The sequence below is a fragment of the Scyliorhinus canicula genome, chromosome 2, assembly GCF_902713615.1.
Source record: "Scyliorhinus canicula chromosome 2, sScyCan1.1, whole genome shotgun sequence".
In the NCBI taxonomy this organism is placed as follows: Eukaryota; Metazoa; Chordata; class Chondrichthyes; order Carcharhiniformes; family Scyliorhinidae; genus Scyliorhinus; species Scyliorhinus canicula.
In genome coordinates, this window is record NC_052147.1 from 131,039,113 (window position 1) to 131,055,087 (window position 15,975).

The 15,975-nt window shown below is 49.9% G+C and overlaps 1 protein-coding gene across 1 annotated transcript in view; it reads left to right on the forward strand.

The window, feature by feature from the left end:
* The first annotated feature begins 2,512 nt into the window (after positions 1-2,512).
* Positions 2,513-15,975, forward strand: part of LOC119958362 (mitogen-activated protein kinase kinase kinase 13-like) — a 181,259-nt gene continuing 167,796 nt past the window's right edge. Inside the window, exon 1 of the mRNA XM_038786836.1 lies at positions 2,513-2,637. The gene's annotated coding sequence lies outside the window, so the exon portion shown is untranslated. The remainder of the gene's footprint in view (positions 2,638-15,975) is intronic.

Sequence of the window (15,975 nt, forward strand, 5' to 3'; positions counted from 1 at the left end):
TGTCAAAGGAACTTTGGTGAGTTACTGCAGTGAATCTTGTAGACAGCGCCGGCCCTAGGGTTGCTGGCGACCCGGGCAAGCTGAACTTCGGCGCCCTTGGGGGGTGGGGGCGGGGGCGGGGCCGGGGGGGGCGGGGGCCGGGGGGGGGGCCGGGGCCGGGGCCGGGGGCCTGAGGGGGGCCGAGGGGGGGCGGGGCCGAGGCGGGGGGGGGGGCTGAGGCGGGGGGGCGAGCCCGAGGCGGGGGAGGCCGAGCCCGGGGGGGGGGGGGGGCCGAGCCCGAGGCGGGGGGGGGCCCTGCCCGAGGGGGGGCGGGCCGGCCCGAGGCGCAGGGGCGGGCCCGAGGGCGGACGGGGGGGGGGGGGGGCGGACGGAGGGGGGCGGAGGGGCCGCCCTGGGGGAGGGCGGCCACCGCGCATGCGCTGGTTGGCACCGGCCCAACTGCGCATGCGCGGGACCCGAGTCTCTGGCGCCCCCTAGCACATGGCGCCCCGGGCGACTGCCCGAGTTGCCGGTGCCTTGGGCCGGCCCTGCTTGTAGATTGGACACATGGCTGCCACTGATCATCGGTGGTGGAGGGTTTGAATGTTTGTGGAAGGGAGAGCAATCAAGTGGGCTGCTTTGTCCTGGATAGTAAGAAGTCTTACAACACCAGGTTAAAGTCCAATAGGTTTGTTTCAAACACAAGCTTTCGGAGCACTGCTCCTTCCTGAGGGAGGAGTGCTCCGAAAGCTAGTGTTTGAAACAAACCTGTTGAACTTTAACGTGGTATTGTAAGACTTCTTACTGTGCTCACCCCAGTCCAACGCCAGCATCTCCACATCTTGTCCTGGATGGTGTTGAGCTTTTTGAGTGTTGTTGGAGCTGCACTCCAACAGGTAGATGGAGAGTATTCCATTACACTCCTGACTTGTGCCTTGTAGATGGTGGATAGGCTATGGGGGGTCAGGAGGTCAGTTACTTTCTGTAGGATTCCTAGCCTTTGACCTGCCCTGGTAGCCACAGTATTAATATGGCTAGACTAGTTCAGCTTCTGATCAATGGTAACCTTCAGGATGTGCGGGGGATTCAGCAATGAAATATCAAGGGGCGGTGGTTAGATCCTCTCTTGTAAGAGATGTGAGAGTGTGAGTTTAAGTGTGAGAGTGTGTGTGTAAGAGTGAATGAATGTGTGACAGTGTAAAATTGTGAGTCTGAGTGTGTAAAAGTGTGTGAGTGTAAGTGTGTGATAGGGAGTGAAAATGTGTGTATGAAAGTGTATGTGAGAGTGGGGTGGCATGGTGGCCCAATGGTGGGCACTGCTTGCTCACGGCGCTGAGGACCAGGGTTTGATCCCAGCCCCGGGTCACTGTCTGTTTGAAGTTTACACATACTCCCCGCATCTACATGGGTCTCACCCCCAACGCAAAGATGTGCAAGGGAGCTGGATTGGGAACGCTAAATTGCCCATTAATTGGAATTTTAAACAAAAAGTGTATCTGAGAGTGTGTGAATATGTATGTGTGAGAGTGAGTGGATGTGTGTGTACAAAAGTGCATGTGTGAGAATAAATGTGTGTGAGATGTATAGAAGTGTGTGCGGAAGTGTGAGTTTTTCCTGAGTGTGCAAGTGTGTGAGATTGAGCGAACATGAGTATGAGTGCACACGTGTGAAATTGAGTAAATGTATGATAATGCATGTCTGAGAGTGAGTGCGTGAGTGCAAAAGTGTATGTGAGTGTGATGTGTGAACGTAAGTTTGTGAGTGTGAGTTTGTGTGAATCTGTAAATGTGTGAGATCGAGCTATCATGTGAGAGTGAGTGAATGTGTGAGAATGTAAAAGTTTGAGAGTGAGTGGATGTGTGAATGTGTAAAAATGTGTGTGTAAAGTGAGAGTGTGTGAGAGCGAGTGAATGTGTAAGTGTGTGTTGGTAAGTGGATAAAAGTTTGTGTGTGAGGGAAAATGCGTGAGTGAGTGTGTTTGCTCTATGAGACACACATACACGTATATACACATACACATACACGTGTGCGCATTCCCATGTAGGATTCACACTGCACATTAAATGATTACCCCGCTGCATCAGCGGGCGTCAAGTGAGGCTTCCTTCCCCTTCCCCCACACTGTCCGTATCCAAACTGTGTGTGTGTGGGAGAGCGAGGCAGGGGAGAACTCGATTACATTTCTCCGCTGTTCCTGAGCTGCGTGCTGTGGGGATGCTGTAGGCTTGGGTGCCTGCAACCTACACCTTGTAAACTACCTTAATTCAGGATGTTCAAGCTCAAGAGGAAGAGAGAGAGAAGCTGCAGAATATGAATGCAGACTTTCCATTAATGATTTGCCTGCGTGTGGGAGGGTGTTGGAGACTGACCTTTGTCCCAAGGCAGTTGGTTTCGGTGGAACGGGGGGGTAGGCAGCATAAGCTTCTTGGCAGTAACAATGCTGGATCACATGCTTGAAGTTTGCAGTGCCACCTCAGACACAAGGCAGTCATAAATTAATTGGCAGGACTTCACTGACAGCAGATAAGTCGGTGCTGGGTCCCAGGTTAAAAGGAAAGTGATTATTCTGCTGCAAAAATGCGATCAGGAAATGCTGAGGATCAAAATTCGCCTCCTCTTCCTAATGTAGATGTGTCTCGATGAAGAGTGCCACCCCGCGTAAGTGTTTGTGTTAATGCCCGTGTATGTGTGATTGGGTATTCAAAGAATGCTGATGTGGCCTGGCTCACCGCACTGTTCACTTGACCAGTTTCACTAGGGTCACATATTTTGCAGCTGTGTATCGGAGGAATGAGAAAGAGCTGGCTCCAAACCTCAGCACCAACACTGGCGCCCTGCTTTGCTCGTTTTGTCTTTAGCCATAGTGTTGATACATTCCGTCCCAAGGCCCTTTCTCTGCCTTCTCTGAAACGCAAAGCTCACTCAGCCTGGGAACTCGCGGTGTGAATTCAGATGTCCCCCTTTGAACCGATTTGCTCTTTCACTATACTAGCCTTCATCTCAGTTGTAACCAGCAGAACTGTATCTGTTGCTGTGCAATTCGTATATACAAGTGCGATGTGCTGTGTTAACACCCTGGTCCTGCGCTGTCAGCTCCAATATGCCCAGATATGTTTTTCAATGCACATATTTCATTTTGTTCTCCGACACTTGGAACGTTGTGAGTGTGTACGGTGGCCCATGCAGTCTATGCTTTTATTTCATCAGTTCTCAGGATTACCGTAACATGTTGTGATTGCTGCACTTGACAAACAATGAAAAACAGACAAAACAAAAACACCCTTTGCAGTCCTGTGCGTGAGACCAAACCACAATGTATCCGGTGAAATATTATATAGACAGGTCTCACTAAACTAATGTTCATTATAGAGTCAGAGATACAGGTCTCAATGTGCCAGAGTTCATTATAGAGTCAGAGATACAGGTCTCACTGTATCAGTGTTTATAATACAGTCAGACATACAGGTCTCACTGTGCCAGTGCTCGTTATAGAGTCAGAGATACAGGTCCCACTGTATCAGTGTTCATTATGCAGAGAGAGATACAGGTCTCACTGTATCAGTGTTTATAATGCAGAGAGAGATACAGGTCTCACTGTACTAGAATTCATTATGCAGAGAGAGATAGATGTCTCACTGTATTAGTGTTCATTGTGCAGAGAGAGATAGAGGTCTCACTGTACCAGTTTTCATTATGCAGAGAGAGATACAGGTCTCACTGTATCAGAGTTCATAATACAGTCAGACATACAGGTCTCACTGTACCAATGTTCATTATACAGTCAGAGATACAGGTCTCCCTTTACTAGTGTTCATTATACAGATAGAGATACAAGTCTCAATGTACCAGAATTCATTATACAGAGATACAGGTATCACTGTACCAATGTTCATTATACAGTCGGACATACAGGTATCACTGTACCAATGTTCATTATACAGTCAGATATACGGGTCGCACTGTACCAGTGTTCATTATGCAGAGAGAGATACAGGTCTCACTGTATCAGTGTTTATAATACAGTCAGACATACAGCTCTCACTGTATCAATGTCCATTATAGAGTCAGAGATACAGGTATCACTGTACCAGTGTTAATTCTAGAGTCAGTGATACAGGTCTCACAGCACCAATGTTCATGAGAGTCAGAGGTACAGGTCTCACTGTACCAGTCTTCATTATAGAGTCAGAGATACAGGTCTCACGGAATCAGTGTTCATTTTGCAGAGAGTGATACAGGTCTCACGGTATCAGTGTTCATTATACAGAGAGAGATACAGGTCTCACTGTATCAGTGTTCATTAAGCAGAGAGAGATACAGGTCTCACGGTATCAGTGTTCATTATACAGAGAGAGATACAGGTCTCACTGTATCAATGTTCATTATGCAGTGAGAGATACAGGTCTCATGGTATCAGTGTTCATTATACAGAGAGAGATACAGGTCTCACTGTATCAGTGCTCATTTTGCAGAGAGAGATACAGGTCTCACTGTGCCAGTGTTCGTTATAGAGTCAAAGATACAGGTCTCACTGTACCAGTGTTAATTATGCAGAGAGAGATACAGGTCTTACTGTATCAGTGTTCATAATACAGTCAGACATATAGGTCTCACTGTACCAATGTTCATTGTAGAGTCAGAGATACAGGTCTCACTCTACCAATGTTCATTATGCAGTCAGAGATACAGGTCTCACCGTATCAGTGTACATTATGCAGAGAGATACAGGTCTCATTGTATCAGTGCTCATTTTGCAGAGAGAGATACAGGTCTCACTGTATCAGTGCTCATTTTGCAGAGAGAGATACAGGTCTCATTGTATCAGTGCTCATTTTGCAGAGAGAGATACAGGTCTCACTGTATCAGTGCTCATTTTGCATAGAGAGGTACAGGTCGCACTGTATCAGTGTTCATAATACAGTCAGACATACAGGTCTCACTGTACCAATGTTCATTACAGAGTCAGCGATACAGGTCTCCCTGTACCAGCGTTCAATATACAGCTAGCGATACCAGTCTCACTGTACCAGTGTTCATTATACAGTCAGAGATACCAGTCTCACTGTACCAACATTCATCATTCAGTGAGAGATTTGGTCTCACTGTGCCAGTGCTCATTATAGAGTCAGAGATACAAGTCTCAAGTGTCACTGTACCAGTGCCCATTGTAGAGTCAGAGATACATGTCTCACTGTACCAGTGCCCATTGTAGAGTCAGAAATTCAGGTCTCACTGTACCAGTGCCCATTGTAGAGTCAGAGATACAGGTCTCACTGTACCAGTGTTCATTGTAGAGTCAGAGATTCAGGTCTCACTGTACCAGTGCCCATTGTAGAGTCAAGAGATACAGGTCTCACTGTACCAGTGTTCATTGTAGAGTCAGAGATACATGTCTCACTGTACCAGTGTTCATTGTAGAGTCAGAGATACATGTCTCACTGTACCAGTGCCCATTGTAGAGTCAGAGATACAGGTCTCACTATACCCATGTTCATTATACAGTTAGGGATACACGCCTCACTGTACCAGCATTCATTATACAGTCAAAGATTCAGGTCTCACTGTACCAGTGTTCATTATAGAGTCAGAGATACAGGTCTCACTGTACCAGAGTTTATTATACAGAGGTATAGGTCTCACTGTACGAATATTCAGTATACAGTCAAAGATACAGATGTTGCCAGACTTTTTGAGATTTTCCAGCATATTCTCTTTGGGCTCACTGTATCGGTGTTCATAATTCAGAGAGAGATACAGGTCTCACTGTATCAGAGTTCATAATACAGTCAGACATACAGGTCTCACTGTACCAATGTTCATGATAGAGTCAGCAATACAGGTCTCAATGCTCATTAGACAGAGAGAGATACAGGTCTCACTGTATCAGCATTCATTTTGCGGAGAGAGATACAGGTCTCACTGTATCAGTGTTCATTTTGTGGAGAGAGATACAGGTCTCACTGTATCAGTGTTCATTATGCAGAGAGAGATACAGATCTCACTATCTGTTCATTTTGCGGAGAGAGATACAGGTCTCACTGTATCAGTGTTCATTATGCAGAGAGAGATACAGATCTCACTATCTGTTCATTATGCAGAGAGAGATACAGGTCTCACTGTATCAGTGTTCATTATGCAGAGAGAGATACAGATCTGTAATGACTTAGGCCAGGCCTTTGAGATTGGCCAATTAGAATACGAGTTCCCTGATTAGTGGCCCAATCAGGGAACCGCTTTCTGTGTATATAACAGGGTGTGCCAGATCCTCTGCACTCCCGGTGTAGACAGCAGACTGAATGGTCATGGTTGTTCAGGTGTTGGGTTTGTAAATAAAAGGAATTCTGGTGACAGGACTTCTGCCTCCGTGGACTTATTACAGTGGCGACGAGGAAAACAAAATGGTCCGAAGAAACCTGCTGGTCAGCAGCTGCTGCATATTGAGGGTAAGCCACTGACAGGCAAAATGCCTTTATTATGAAAGTTGGACTCTTTTGACCCTGCAGAGGAATACTGGGCCCAATATGTAGAGCGGATGTAGTACTTATTTAGAGTAAACTATATAATTCCGTATGAAAAGCAACGGATCATTCAGTGTGGGCCAGCAGCCTTTGCCATAATGCGCAGTCTCACTTTTCTGGTGGTACCGGACACAAAAACTTACCAGGAATTGACAGATGTAGTAAAAGAGTACTATGACCCTAAGCCACCTCTGATCCTGCGAAGGTACCGGTTTTTCTCAGCATTCCGAGACACTGGGGATTGGTTACTAACTTTTTAACAAGATTAAGGCGATTAGCAGAGGCTTGCAAATTTGGCCAGACGCTAAATGAGCTGCTCCGAGATTGTTTGGTGTGTGGAATAAATAATTTAGCAATACAGAAACATCTGTTAGCAAAGGCCGAGCTGGATTGCAGACAAGCATTGCAGCTGGCTTTGTCCTTAGAAAAGGCGGCAAGCGGAGCTTCTGAGTTACAGGGTACTCCAATGGAGATAGACGCCCATACCAGTGAAACTGAGTTCAGGGACTACTGCTGGGGGATAGGCAACTGCACAGCTACCCTCAGGAATGACTCGGATACTAAGATAACCAGGCCCACTCGCAGAATCGCTCCCAAGCAAGGGAAAATTAGGTCCAGACAGACGGCAGCCCCTGCAGCCTTTCGCCCGGCAAAATATTGTAGTTGTTGCCAGAGATCGGAGCCAGAAAGGAGGAATAGAAGCCCAAAACCATCATCTTGGAGAAGGTCATGTCGGCCGGGGTACAGGAGAATGGATACCCTAGAAGCCCCACCTATCTCTGACGAGGAACAACTAAATTGTGTAACGATGGTGAAATCAAAACTCATTAAATTATCCATAAGGTTGAATGGACGTCCCACATTGATGGGAGTCGACACTGGAGCAGCTGTATCAGTGATAGGGGGAAACAGTATTCAATAAAATTTGCACTGGACTCCAACCCTTATTCCTAACCAGGACCTCGGCAAAATTGAGGACATACACAGGGAAACCATTGAGAGTGTTGGGCACAACGCATGTAACTGTGGCTTATGGAGAGCAAATGGTTAGGCTGCCTTCAATGGTAGTGAAAAGTGTGGGGCCAAGCTTATTGGGACGGAACTGGCTAAAAGTGATCCAGCTGGATCGGGTAAATATTTTCCAGGTGGAAAATGGCCGCCTGAGCGAACTCCTGTGCAAATACCCAGATGTTTTCCGACAAGGCTCGGAACAATAAAGGAAGCAAAGGTGACATTGCATGTAGATCCAGAGGCAGTCCCAAAATTCTACAAGGCGTGACCCGTACCCTTCGCATTGAGGCAGAAAGTCGATATGGAAATAAAACGATTGGAGCGTGAGGGAATAATAAAACCAGTCCAGTTTGCAGAATGGGCAGCACCCGTGGTGCCTATCCTTAAGCCGGACGGCTCGGTCCGCCTTTGTGAAGATTTCAAACAAACAATTAATTGCAATTGGACAAATACCCAATTCCCCGGATTGAGGATTTGTAAGCAAAGCTGGCTGAAGGACTCTTATTCTCAAAGCTGGATATGAGCCACGCATATCTACAGCTGAAGCTGGACGATTAGTCCCAAAAATTATCAACAATAAACACCCTGAAGGGCCTTTTTCGATATACAAGATCACCCTTGGGAGTATCGTAAGTTTGTGCGATATTCCAGAGGACAATGGAGAATATATTGCAAGGGCTACCACAAGTCGCCATTTACCTGGACGACGTCCTCATTACAGTAAAAACAAAGGCAGAACACCTGCAAAACCTGGAGGAAGTCCTCAGGAGGTTTTCAGCAGCAGGCGTGCTCCTAAAGAGGGAGAAACGTGTTTTCCTAGCAAATCAAGTAACCTATCTGGGGTATAAAGTTGACAAATCAGGGCGACACCCTTTGGCGGATCGGGTGAGGGTGATTAAAGATGTCCCCGCCCCCACCACAATCCAGGAGTTAAGGTCTTTTTTAGGACTGGTGACATATTATGGAAAGTTCATACAGAACAGAGATTCCATCTTGGACCCCCTACACCAATGACTAAAAAAGGGGCAAGCCTGGGAGTGGTCCGCCCGCCAAGACAGGGCTTTCAAGAGATAAAAGAACAGCTTTCCTCAGAGAACGTCTTGGCACACTACGACCCAGGAAAGAGTTGGTGCTCACGTGCGATGCGTCTCCATATGTCGCTGATGCAGTTTTGGCACACAGAGGGCAAAACGGACAGGAATGATCTATAGCGTTTGCTTCCAGGACGCTGGCAGCAGCAGAACAAAAGTACGCCCAAATCGAAAAGGAAGGAGTGGCTGTGATCTTCGCGGTGAAGAAATTTCACCAGTACTTGTACGGGCAGAAATTCACTATAATTACAAACCACAAGCCATTGCTGGGTTTGTTGAAAGAAGACAAAGCAATACCACCAATAACTTCGACCTGGATCCAACGCTGGGCCCTACTACTGGCGGCGTACCCGTATCAACTGGAGTATCGGCCAGGAACCCGGGTGGCAAACGCCGATGCACTAAGCAGACTGCCATCACCGGACGCCCCGCCATTAGTACCCAAAATAGAGGAAACGGTAATGACGTTACATTTCCTGGACAACCTTCCAGTGGCCGCACAAAACATTCATTTATGGACCTAAAAGGACCCGAATTTATCAAAAATATAAACACATGGTGCTAACTGGGGAAATGGAAAGACCGGTCCAGGCGGAATTCCACCCTTACTGGAGCATAAGAGAGCAGATCACCGTGGAAGACAGGGGGCGCAATTCTCCCCCCCACGCCGGGTGGGAGAATCGCTGGGGCGCTGGGCGAGTCCTGCCACGCTGCCCTGGCACCCGCACGCGATTCTCCCAAACCCCCCAAACTGGCGCGGCGATATTTACGGCTGGCCCCTCAGAGAAACTCGGAGAATCTGTAATGGGCGAGCGGCGATTCTCCGGCCCGGATGGGCCGAACGGCCTGCCCAATACGACGGGTTCCCACCGCCGCCGTCCATACCTGGTCTCTGCAGGCGGGAACAGCGCGGGAACGCTGGGGGGGGGGGGGCAGCCAGTGTGGGGGGGAGGGGGGGATACAGCACCGGTGGGGCGCTCAAAAGGGGTCTGGCCCGCGATTGATGCCAACCGATCGGCGGGCCGGCCTCTCCGAAGGAGGACCTCCTTTCCTCCGCCACCCCGCAAGATCAATCCGACATTTCTTGCGGGGCGCCCGCAGGGAGGACGGCAACCGCGCATGCGCGGATGATATCATTTACGCGGCGCCGGCCGGGTGATTTACGCGGCGCCGCTTTTATGCAGCGCGAAGGCCCAGCGCGCGTAAATGACACAGCGCCGCTCCTAGCCACCCAGGGGTGGGAGAATAGGGGGCGATGAGGGGCCTCCGACGCCAGAGTGAAACACTCCGGTTTTCACTCCGGCATCGGGACTTAAGTCTCCCGAGGGAGAATCCCGCCCAGGATCCTGCTATGGGGGGCTCGAGTAATAGTTCCAAGTCAAGGCCGTTGAGCCATACTGGCTGAACTACATCATGGGCACCCTGGAGTCTCAAAAATGAAGATGCTGGCCAGAAGCTACGTCTGGTGGCCGAGCTTGGACACAGACATAGCGGCATTGGTAGGCCGGTGCCAAGAATGGCAAAAAGGGCAGAAGGTGCAGCCCCGCTGCACCCATGGGAATGGCCGGTTAGACCATGGTCGCAACTGCATGTCGATTTTGCAGGCCCGTTTGTGGGTTCAATGTTTTTCCTGATAGTAGATGTCCATTCCAAATGGCTGGACATCTACAAAATGAACAACTACCATTGAAAAACTCTGCACTTTGTTTGCAACTCCTGGTATCCCGGAGGTGTTAGTTTCGGATAATGGATCGGTTTTCACCAGCCAGGACTTCACAAAATTTATGAAGTCGAATGGCATTCGGCAGATAAGGACGGCACCATACCACCCGGCATCGAATGGTTTGGCGGAGAGAGCCGTCCGGACCTTAAAAGTCGGGTTGAAGAAACAGTCAGCAGCATCATTGGACACCAAACTGTCGCGCTGGCTATTTGACTACAGAACAACCCCACACGCCACAACAGGAATAGCACCGGCGGAGCTACTCATGGGCAGACGACTCCGAACCCGGCTGAGCCTACTATTCCCGAATTCCCTGAAGGCAGTTCAACACGGGTGAAAATGTATGGGTCATAAATTATGGGAATAGCCCCACATGGGTAGCAAGAACAGTCAGGACAGAACCTGTGTCATATGAGATACGTATGGGAAAATATGTAATAAAGAAACACCTGGACCAGGTGCGGGCCTCAGATTTGTTTCCTCCTCTGGAGCTGATTCAGACCTGCATACCAAGGACCATGGAGAGTCCTCCCCGACAAACTATTCACTCCCCCCCCCCCCAACACCACTGGTGAGGACATCGGTCTTGGACATGGACAACTTGGATGATGCCGCAGCTGTACCCCTGCCGCCAGAGGAAAGGGGAGAACCTCCCCATAGACGCTCACATTGGAAAAGACAGGCTCCTAGCCGTTATACCCCCCCCCCCCAACATTGGAGGCCGCCGAAGTGGAGGTGCCAGACCCGGCGCAGAAACGAAACAGGAGACCCATGAGTCGCGAGGACCATGGGTGCTCTTCGGACTTTGGGGGGGAGGGGTGTAATAAACTTAGGCCAGGCCTTTGAGATTGGCCAATTAGAATACGAGTTCCCTTTTTAAACAAAATAATTTTTATTGGAATTTTTTGAAAAATATATATCAACAGAACAATAATAGCAATAATGATAATAAACACCCCCGGCACCTGTAACATTGCATATAACAAACCCCCCCCCCCCCCCCCCAACCCAATAAACAACAAAATAAATTAACAATAAGCAAATTAACTTAAACACTATCCCCCTAAACCCCCCCCCCCCCCCCCCGGGTTGCTGCTGCTGCTGACCTAATTCCTTATCGTTGAGCCAGAAAGTCGAGGAAAGGCTACCACCTCCTAAAGAACCCTTGTACCCACCCCCTCAGGGCGAATTTGACCTTCTCCAGCTGTATGAATCCCGCCATGTCATTAATCCAGGTCTCCACGCTCGGAAGTCTCGCATCCTTCCACTGCAGCAAGATCCTCCACCGGGCTACTAGGGACGCAAACGCCAAAACATCGGCCTCTTTCGCCTCCTGCACTCCCGGCTCCACCCCAACACCAAAAATCGCGAGTCCCCAGCCTGGCTTGACCCTGGATCCTACCACCCTCGACACCGTCCTCGCCACCTCCTTCCAGAACTCCTCCAGTGCCGGGCATGCCCAGAACATATGGGCATGGTTCGCTGGACTCCCCGAGCGCCTGACGCACCTGTCTTCGCCCCCAAAGAACCTACTCATCCTAGACCCAGACATGTGGGCCCGGTGCAGCACCTTAAACTGGATGAGACTAAGCCTCGCACATGAAGAGGAGGAGTTCACCCTCTCCAGGGCGTCCGCCCATGTCCCCTCCTCAATCTGCTCCCCCAGCTCCACCTCCCACTAAGCCTTCAGCTCCTCTACCGACGCCTCCCCCACCTCCTGCATCACGTGGTAGATGTCAGACACCCTCCCATCCCCGACCCACACCCCTGAAAGCACCCTATCCCTTACCCCCCGCGGGGGCAGCAAAGGGAACCCCTCCACCTGTCGCCTAGGAAATGCCTTGACCTGAAGGTACCTAAACATATTCCCCGGGGGGAGCTCAAACTTCTCCTCCAGTTCACCCAGGCTCGCAAACCTCCCGTCAATGAACAGGTCTCCCAACTTCCTAATGCCCGCCCTGTGCCACCCCAGGAACCCGCCATCCATGTTCCCTGGGACAAACCGGTGGTTCCCCCGCAGCGGGGCCTCCACCGAGACCCCCACTTCCTCCCTGTGTCGCCTCCACTGCCCCCAAATTTTGAGGGTGGCCGCCATCACCAGGCTGGTGGTGTACCTCATTGGAGGGAGCGGCAGCGGCGCCGTTACCAGTGCCTTCAGGCTCATGCCTCCACAGGACACCATCTCCATCCGTTTCCATGCTGCCCGTTCCCCATCCATTACCCACTTACGTACCATCGAGACGTTAGCCGCCCAATAGTACCCAGAGAGGTTGGGCAGCGCCAGCCCCCCTCTATCCCTGCCCCACTCCAAAAAGACCCTCCTTACCCTCGGAGTCCCGTGCGCCCAAACAAATCCCAGAATGCTGCTATTCACCCTCCTAAAAAAGGCCCTCGGAACGAAAATGGGGAGGCACTGAAACAAAAACAAAAACCTCGGGAGCACCGTCATTTTCATGGACTGTACTCTACTCGCCAACGACAACGGCAGCATGTCCCACCTTTTAAATTTCTCCTCCATCTGCTCCACCAACCTAGTAAAATTGACCAATCCCCTCCTCCTGATCTCCCGGGTGTACAACAAACAGTTCACTCTTGCCCAGGTTCAATTGATAGCCCGAGAAACTCCCAAACTCAGCAAGAATCTCCATCACCTCCGGCATTCCCCCCACCGGGTCTGCTACATACAACAGCAAGTCGTCCGCATACAGTGACACTCGGTGCTCCTCCCCACCTCGCACCAAACCCCTCCATCTCCCCGACTCCCTGAGAGCCATGGCAAGAGGCTAAATTGCCAACGCAAAAAGCAAGGGGGACAGGGGGCACCCCTGCCTCATCCCACGGTGGAGCCTGAAGAACTCGGACCTCCTCCCATTTGTCGCTACACTCGCCATCGGGGCCTCGTACAGCAACCTCACCCATTTAATAAACCCCACCCCAAACCCAAACCTCTCCAACACCTCCCACAAGTACCCCCACTCAACCCTGTCAAAGGCCTTCTCCGCATCCAATGCCACCACAATCTCCGCCTCGCCTGCTGCCGGCATCATTATCACATTTAGCAGCCTTCGCATGTTAGTGTTCAGCTGCCTCCCCTTCACAAAACCCGTCTGATCTTCATGTACCACCCCCGGCACACAGTCCTCTATTCTAGTGGCCAAGATCTTCGCCAGCAACTTGGCGTCTACATTCAGCAGTGAAATTGGCCTATATGATCCACACTGCAAGGGGTCCTTATCACGCTTCAGGATCAGGGAAATCAGCGCCCGAGACATCGCCGGGGGCAAAACACCCCCCTCCCATGCCTCATTAAAGGTCCTAACCAACAGGGGGCCCAACAGGTCCGTGTATTTCTTATAAAATCCAACTGGGAACCCATCCGGTCCCGGCGCCTTCCCCGACTGCATGTGGCCAATCCCACTGACCAGCTCCTCCAACTCGATCGGCGCCCCCAGTCCCTCCACCTGCTCCTCATGCACCCTTGGAAATCGTAGCCTGTCCAAAAAGCTCTCCATTCCCCCTCCCACCACCGGCGGCTCCGACCGGTACAGTTCCCTGTAGAAGTCCCTAAAGACCTAGTATACGAGTTCCCTGATTAGTGGTCCAATCAGGGAACCTCTTTCTGTGTATATAACAGGGAGTGTCAGATCCTCTGCACTCCCGGTGTCGACAGCAGACTGAATGGTCATGACTGTTAAAATGTTGAAGAGATGCTGCATAAATAGAGGGAGGCAATAGGATTTGTTAACCCAGCTCTGCCTGAGGTATAGGAGTTGTTGCTGCATTGCCTCTGGGCCTGTAACATTCCCAAAAATGGGGCCACGGAGAGTGGAGGGTCTGCAAAGAGTGAGGACTACGAGTAGGAGGGCTCTTTATTGAAGACCCTACAGTGCTTCAGAAACAATTCTCCGACCTACACCTGACCAAGGACCATTGTCTGCAGTGAAGCACCTTCAACAAAGGGCTGGTCAGTGAACCATCCCATTTCCTATAACTCTACCTGGAACCTCACATCAGGGCGAAGGCAATGATGACAGTCGCTGTAAAAGTCACAGCGTCATTGAACTCTATGCATCTGGATCTTTCCAGGTCAACCATGTGATGGAAAGAAAATCCGAGCCTCTACCATCACTACCCATGGCTCAAGGTTATAACATACATGTAGAATGTACGTGTTGCCACGGCTACTTGGGGAGCCCGTTGGTTCAACAGCACAGGGGTCGATCCCCGTTCCGGCTGCGGTGGATTCGAGAACTGCCTCCTTGCCCTACCCGTGATGAAAATCATGACTGTGTGTTGAACCTGCCTTTGGGCAGAGAGCTCACAGGAAGATTACTGTCTAAACATGACCGATAATCCTCCCTATATATATATATATACCTACGTTCCAGCCTGTTCTCCACAGGATTACAGACTTTAAAGAACACAGACCACAGTCACTCCCAGCTTCCAATGGATTCATGTCTCCCCATTCCACTGACTTTCCAAAATGAATCACTTCACATTTATCTAGGTTGAACTCCATCTGCCACTTCTCAGTCCAGCTCTGCATCCTGTCAATGGCCTGTTGTAACCTGCAACAACCCTCAACACTATCTAAAACTCCCCCAATCTTCGTGTCATCGGCAAACTTACTAACCCACCCTTCCACTTCCTTATCCAAGTCATTTATAAAAACCACAAAGAGCAGAGGTCCCAGAACAGATCCTTGTGGGGCACCACTGGTCACCAACCTCCAGGCAGAATACTTTCCGTCCACTACCACTCGCTGTCTTCTTTTGGCCAGCCAATTCTGTATCCAGACAGCAAATTTCCCAGTATCCCATGCCCCCTAACTTTTGAATGAGCCTACCATGGGAACCTTATCGAATGCCTTACTGAAATCCATATACACCACATCCACTGCCCGACCTTCATCAATGTGTCTCATCACATCCTCAAAGAATTCAATGAGGCTTGTGAGGTATGACCTGCCCCTCACAAAGCCATGCTGACTATCTTTAATCAAACTATGTTTTTCTAAATAATCATAAATCCTATTTCTCAGAATTCTTTCCAATATTTTGCTCACCACAGATGTAAGACTGATGGGTCTATAATTCCCAGGGATTTCCCTATTCCCTTTCTTGAACAGGGGAACAACATTCGCCTCCCTCCAATCATCCGGTACTACTCCAATGGAGAGTGAGGTTGCAAAGATCATCACTAATGGCCCAGCAATCTCCTCCCTCGCTTCCGTAGTAACCTTGGTTATATCCCGACTGGTCCAGGGGACTTATCTATCCCGATGCTTCTCAAAATTTCCAGAACATCCTCCTTCTTAATATCAACCTGTTCGAGTCTATTAACCTGGTTTATACTGTTCTCATGGGCAACAAGGTCCCTCTCTCTAGTAATACTGAAACAAAGTATTCATTTAGGGCCTCCCCCATCTCCTCAGACTCGAGGCACATGTTCCCTCCACTATCCCTGATTGGCCCTATTCTCACTCTGATCATCCTCTTATTTCTCACATAAATATAGAACGCCTTGGCATTGGGGGACAATTTGGACTGCAGCCCTGATCTCTGCACCCTCCTTTAAGTTACCCCCACCCTGTTTTCTGGACCCCCCTCTTCAACCTTCTTGTGGCCCCTGGAACCCCAGCTCAAATGGC